Source organism: Pholcus phalangioides, unplaced genomic scaffold (genome assembly GCF_987345545.1).
Source record: "Pholcus phalangioides strain wild (caught in Gottingen) unplaced genomic scaffold, Ppha-v1.0 ptg000015l_1, whole genome shotgun sequence".
In the NCBI taxonomy this organism is placed as follows: Eukaryota; Metazoa; Arthropoda; class Arachnida; order Araneae; family Pholcidae; genus Pholcus; species Pholcus phalangioides.
In genome coordinates this window covers 89,330,632-89,337,429 of record NW_028301608.1, presented here as the reverse complement: position 1 = coordinate 89,337,429, position 6,798 = coordinate 89,330,632, and the positions used below count along the sequence as shown (strand labels likewise).

Genomic DNA, 6,798 nt, shown 5'->3' with positions numbered 1-6,798 from the left:
ACAGTGTACTAGCAACCACAAATAATTCTTTTCTCTTCTCATAATATATATCAAATTCTTTTTGAGATGTCTTCCAAAGTCCACACTGCTAACTCTTTTCCTAGATGAACAGAAAATTATGAAGACGCATAAGTTTTTTTAAGAATGACACTCCTTCGAGACGACTTTCAGAAGCCCAGTGCAAAATTTATAATTTACAATGTACAATGTGAATAATGAGCTGTCCACCTGAGTGATTCTGTTTACATTTTACTATTCGTATGACATGAATGTCGCTCTCCACTTGTTAATACAAGATATACAGAAGACTGGATGTTGTGAAGATATTTATTATTTGAGATGTTAATTTTTTGAGGAAGGAAAAAAACTCATCTCTGCCTCTACCGGGAGTCGAACCCGGGCCCCTCGATTGCCGGACGAGTGCTCTGACCACTAAGCTACAGAGGAGATATAGATTTTCCTTCGCTAGAGCGTATATATATGCCGAACGGAACCGTGCAATGGACGGTGAAACCGATCAGCTAATAGCTCATGGACGACGAGCCAAAAGAAAAGAGGCAGAGATGAGTTTTTTCCTTCCTTAAAAAATTAACATCTCAAATAATGAATATCTTCACAACATCCAGTCTTCCGTATATCTTGTATTTTACTATTCAATGCCCTGCAAGATCATTTTTGACAAATGAAGCACTTTCATTTCCAGCACTTTGAAGAACTTTGTGAAGAGCAGTGTTTATGTCTCTGAATGTCCTAAAAAACAGAAGACAGTCGAATGCTATTGCGCAGCATCAGAGTGACAAAACCTAGAATAGGCTTATATATCCAACTACTTTATTACACAAACTGTTGTTTCACCTGTGCACAAAATGTGCACCATAATTTTGAAAGACGGTTTCTAGTAACTAATGTAATGTTAGTAACTAATGCAACTAATATAGTGTCAGTAACTAATGCAACTAATATAGTGTCAGTAACTAATGCAACTAATGTAATGTTAGTAACTAATGCAACTAATATAGTGTCAGTAACTAATGCAACTAATGTAATGTTAGTAACTAATGCAACTAATATAATGTCAGTAACTAATTAATGTTAGTAACTAATGCAACTAATATAATGTCAGTAACTAATGTAATGTTAGTAACTAATGCAACTAATGTAATGTTAGTAACTAATGCAACTAATGTAATGTTAGTAACTAATGCAACTAATGTAATGTTAGTAACTAATGTAATGTTAGTAACTAATGCAACTAATGTAATGTTAGTAACTAATGCAACTAATGTAATGTTAGTAACTAATGCAACTAATATAATGCTAGTAACTAATGTAATGTTAGTAACTAATGCAACTAATGTAATGTTAGTAACTAATGCAACTAATATAATGCTAGTAACTAATGTAATGTTAGTAACTAATGCAACTAATGTAATGTTAGTAACTAATGCAACTAATGTAATGTTAGTAACTAATGCAACTAATGTAATGTTAGTAACTAATGCAACTAATATAATGCTAGCAACTAATATAATGCTAGTAACTAATGTAATGTTAGTAACTAATGCAACTAATATAATGCTAGTAACTAATGCAACTAATATAATGCTAGTAACTAATGAATGATGAATGTTAGTTAATACAAATGTAGTAGATTCCAATTAATGATTCTGCCAAAGCAGAAGTTGTATCGTTTACTCAGATTATTTGGGGGTTGTAGTGGATTATTAGTGGGCCATATGTATTATTAAATTTTCCCCCCAACATTAATTGATTCTCTTTTCATTTGAAAAAAGCTACACAAACTTTGTTGACAAGATTTGGTAAAAAATGTAGAGCGAAGCCTAGAAGGTAGGACAAAATTAGAACATTTTACCAAAAAGTAGAAAAAGTAGGATAAGTGGATGCTCTGTGGTTTGTAAGTATTTCTTCTACTAACTCTGAAAAATGTTTTTGATTAATTATTTCTTTCTCCAGTTCGGAAATTATTTCTTGTATTGATTCTGAAATTATTTCTTGTATTGATTCTGAAATTATTTCTTGTATTGATTCTGAAATTATTTCTTGTATTGATTCTGAAATTATTTCTTCTACTAATTCTGGAAATGTTTTTGATGAAATACTTCTTCTCTTATTTCTAAATTTTTCCTTTAATTTTGGAATTATTTTTTCAGGTAATTCTAAAATTATTTTTTTGAATTCTGAAATTTGCCCTCCCCCCATTAATTATAAAATAATTTCTTTCTCGAACTCTGAAGTTATTTCTTTCAAATAAATTCTGAAATAATTTCTTTCTTTACTACCGCAGTGTCTTACGGGCTTGCCGAAATGATTTTCAATTCTATCGTCTTTAACGGTTTTTAACTACTTTCTAAAAATATGTCCATATTCACGAAATAAATTTTCATAGAATCGCATCAAGTCCTACATAATTTTCCATGTACAGTAAAACCCCCCTTAACGGACGCCCCTGAGATCACGCCTCTTTTACGGCCAAATAATATTTTTCTCTTTTTATAAATGTATGCAGTTCAAACTCCTAATTAACGGTCACACTTCTTTTGCGGACGAATTTTTATGTGCACCTGTGTGTGTGTGTGTGTGTGTGACCTAAAAAGAGAGGTTTTATCGTATGTACATATTGCGCTCGATCATTTGATCATTTTTGTCGCACCACGGTCATTTTCTGCACACGAGAGCTAATTAGACCGGGACCTACAATTTATTGCCGATTCCGAACGGCAGGCTTGTTTTTCATACTCATCGTGAGGTTAGTGCGCTAACCCCTCGATGGCGGACTCCCTGCGGTAGCATTTTTTGCTGCGGTCAAGTCGCCATTTTTTGTTGTACCCCTGTGTCAGGAAAGTTTTCTGACTTGCGCTCGATATACTACTGCGCTCAATAAAAATTTCGGAACTTATTACGGAAGAATAAATACAGATGGAGCCTATATGTTTGGTGTTTCCTTCGAAGTAACTACTCAGTGTAATTATGCATTTTTGCAATTGTCCATACAGAGATGTAGATGCGGATTGTAAGCCTTTTTTTGTCATATCCTCCAATGCCTTCGTCGCTGCACTTCCTTGGAACCCGAGAATTGTTGTGTCCCCCTTAAGCAAATTCTTTATCCGAGGAAAAAGGAAAAAGTCACATAGGGCGAGATCAAGGAAATAAGCTGGCAGTGGAAGTATCGGAACGTGATGATCTGATAGGTGATCTGACACCAGTCGGTATAATGACAATATGTCAATGGGCCCCTCTAAGCACCCAAAAATAGGGGCCCTTCCCTGAACTCGTACAATCTGATTATTTTCGTTATGCCTGACCTTGCATACGGTTTTTGAAATTGTATATGAATGCGCATATATGACACTAGGGATCATTTAGATCCCATGATAGGGAACTCAATTTTTTTTCCTCCTTGTATTTCAGAATTTTCTCCGGCACGACTACGCACTCCAGGGCAATGAGCTAAAACCACGTAAATGACAGATCTTGTAGGACCCAGTAGGGACTTGTGTATCCTTGAACGTTTGCATGATTCGGTGACCCGCAAGCAACCAGATCTTTAGAAGACCAAGCCGTGGGTGCTCCATCACGACAATGCGCCAGCTCACAGGTCCCTACTGGTGTCAGATTATCTGCAAAAAACATCACATTCCGCTACTTCCACAAATATTCCCCTAATCTGCCCCCCCCCCCCACACGTGACTTTTTCCTCGGATAAAAAATTTTAAGAATTTGATTAACAGGCAACGATTCTCAGGTTCCGAAGAAGTGCAGTGAGCAGCGACGAAGGCATTGGAGAATGTACAAGGATGACGCCACTCTCCGCTACCATACGAAGGTTTTTAACAAATGGCTGTTGCGAAGATATATTTCGGAAAGAGAGAAAATTCAACTGCCCCTGCGGGGAATCGAACGCCCTAGACCACTAGACTACAGAGGCACAGAATCTCTCAATCTTTCCTTGGAGCTCGTGTACACTGAAAGGGACCGTACATGGACGGCCGGACCAAACTCCGGCCAAGCTCACAACTTCTGACGTTACCACCAGATGGCGACTTATACAAGGAAAGTGAACCCGGAAAGTGAAAGGACGTGGGTTCGATTCCCCGCAGGGGCAGTTGAATTTTCTCTCTTTCCGAAATATATCTTCGCAACAGCCAGTTGTTAAAAACCTTCGACTGGAGAATGTGTCAATAAAAAAAAAAGGCTTGTTATTATCGACAAAGAAAAAGACTTGTTATCCGCATTTACATATTCGTATGAACAATGGCAAAAATGTATTATTGCACAGGCTAGTTACTTCGAGAGAAGGAAACACCAAATTAACAGATTTCATCTGTATTCATTCTTCCGTAATAAAATAAGTTTCGAAACTTTTCGAACGTGGTAGTAGTATTGGTATACTGCTCTTAATAACGGGTATTCGATGTAAGGTATTTCGAAAGCACAGCATAAGCACGTAAATGTGAATGGTAGGTCGTTGAAGTCAATTTGGTTCCCAACCTTTCGGAATGAACACTTTCTCGAAGCTTCTCATCCTTAATATTCTATGCTCGACTTCGAAAGACACGTTTTTCCACCCATGAAACCACCACATCATTTCGATACTGCCAATGTGAAATATAGCGGGTATAAGATTGACGGTTTTGATACGCCGTGTATCTATAGGTATACATTTATATTTTTCTAATGGTGCACCGTCGTCGTCGTCACCACAGTTTTTGGAATTCGAAATATCACGCGATGTTGCAAGACTATATATATATATTTTTAGTATTACTTCTCGAAACAAATTGTATAGGAAAAAAAAGAAACGCTCAATATATACATACCTATAAAACGTGGTAGATATAACAGTGACATTTGATGTCGTTGGGAATAACAACCGGAAAGAGATCCATGTGAAATAACTACATGATTCACGGAAAAGAAAACTTTTTGTTTTGATATTCGGATAGAAACGTGTTTTCTGGATGTTCTATCTCGTATGTATTTCTCGAGTGTATTTCTATCTGGTGGGATATGAAGTATAAGCATATTTAGTAATGTATAACATTATATATACACATTTCTAGACTTCAATACATATGCTTATAATAAACGTTCTAATATAAGTCTGTTAAACCAACTAATGATTTACAGTCGGACTCCGATTGTTCGAATTTCTCGATTTAATGATTTTTTTCTGAAATTTTGACGAAAATAGACGTCAAATCTCTATTTAACGAATTAAAAACCTCGATATAACGAATATTTTTTGAATTATCCAATTTTTTTTTCGTATGTCTGGTCACCCGAAACCCCCTATCCGAAGATTTTTGGCTTCCAGAAATCGATTACCTTCTTTACAAACAGACCAAAAAAAGGGGGGGGGGGCAATAAGAATCAGTTTCTTTCTGATGAAGAGCTATTCAAAATGAGAGAGTTTCAGTGGTTAAATTGGTGTACACTAATACCATAAAATATTGTGCTCTCCGCATATTCACACGTCAGCAAAGAAAATTAGTTTATTACTTATTCAGTTTCAGTTCAGAAATAAAGTTGCTTCAAGTTTGTGCTTTTTCTTGACAGGTTCGACAGAATTTGATAAAAATGTTAGATGTATCGACCAAACTTCTTTCCAGCAATTTTCTTTTATATCCATCGACTTCAATTATATTTTCTTCAATTGCTGTCAGAAATAAGTTTAAATAATGTTTCGAGTGTGTTTATGCTTCTGATCAATTGAACCCTGTTTTAACGATTTCCTCGATTTAACGAATAAAACTGTCTATAAATAGGATTATGTATATATATGTATAAAATTTTATTATGTATATCTGATAATATTTATTTTAATGTTAATACTTGGCAAAATTATGATAAAAGAGTTCACGTGCAAAACATACATTCACTGCAGTTAAAAAATTTTTCACGTACCGTAAACACGGGCTACTTTTGCCTCCGGGGTATTATTTTGTCCCAAAACGGAAAAAATGGTTGGAAAATGCGTGATATACGGGTTGATTCTTTCAGGTCTACATAGTAGCCGGGGATTCCGCCAGGTCGCAGCACTAGTTAGGCAAGCTCACCTTCTATAGAGTTCTAATATTCGCCGCTAGGTTGAAGCAATGCTGTTTTCATAGCCTTGTTAAATACACGTGCTTTGTTGTCAAACTTTCGTTCTTCCAAGGAATCAAGTAGTACATGTTTTAGTAAGGTACCGAATTTTAAAGTTAACATTATCTTGATTAAGAGTACATAAAATTATTTTGACTATCAAGGCTTTTTTTGATAAAATGTATAGGATGCACGGATGAGCTGAACATTGAAGGACCGGACACACCCCGCCTCCCATCTCAAGGAGATATCGAAGCGTTCCCGAAAGATGGGTGCATCCAGAATTTTATTAAATATGTATATGTGTATATATCTATATAAATTTGTATAACAGAATAACAAGTCCAATTACAGGAGTATAAATCAACGGAATAATTATGATAAATCATGATCTAAGAATCGAAATCCAAAGTGATATTATAGCGTCCTTGGCACGTCTGGACTCGATAATCAAAGTTCCGTTGGTGGCGGTCCGTCCACGTTTGTTAGATGTCACAAGTTATAGCCATGTAGGCCGTACAACGACGAATCGATGTCGTGTTTGCGTCACACGGAGTCCTGGTCCAAGTGTCCAAGTCAGCCAATGTTCGGACACCCAGGTGTTTTAGCTCATTCTAGGCACACATACCTGTTCCATAAGTATCCTACATCTTAATTTTCCTGGGCAATTAGATTTTCATCATTCCCGAAGCT

At 36.1% G+C, this 6,798-nt stretch overlaps 1 non-coding gene across 1 annotated transcript; it reads right to left on the bottom strand.

Moving 5' to 3' along the window:
• Nucleotides 1-375: 375 nt before the first annotated feature.
• Nucleotides 376-447, bottom strand: TRNAA-GGC (transfer RNA alanine (anticodon GGC)). Its single transcript has one exon. It is a non-coding gene; the product is annotated as a tRNA-Ala (tRNA).
• Nucleotides 448-6,798: the final 6,351 nt, after the last annotated feature.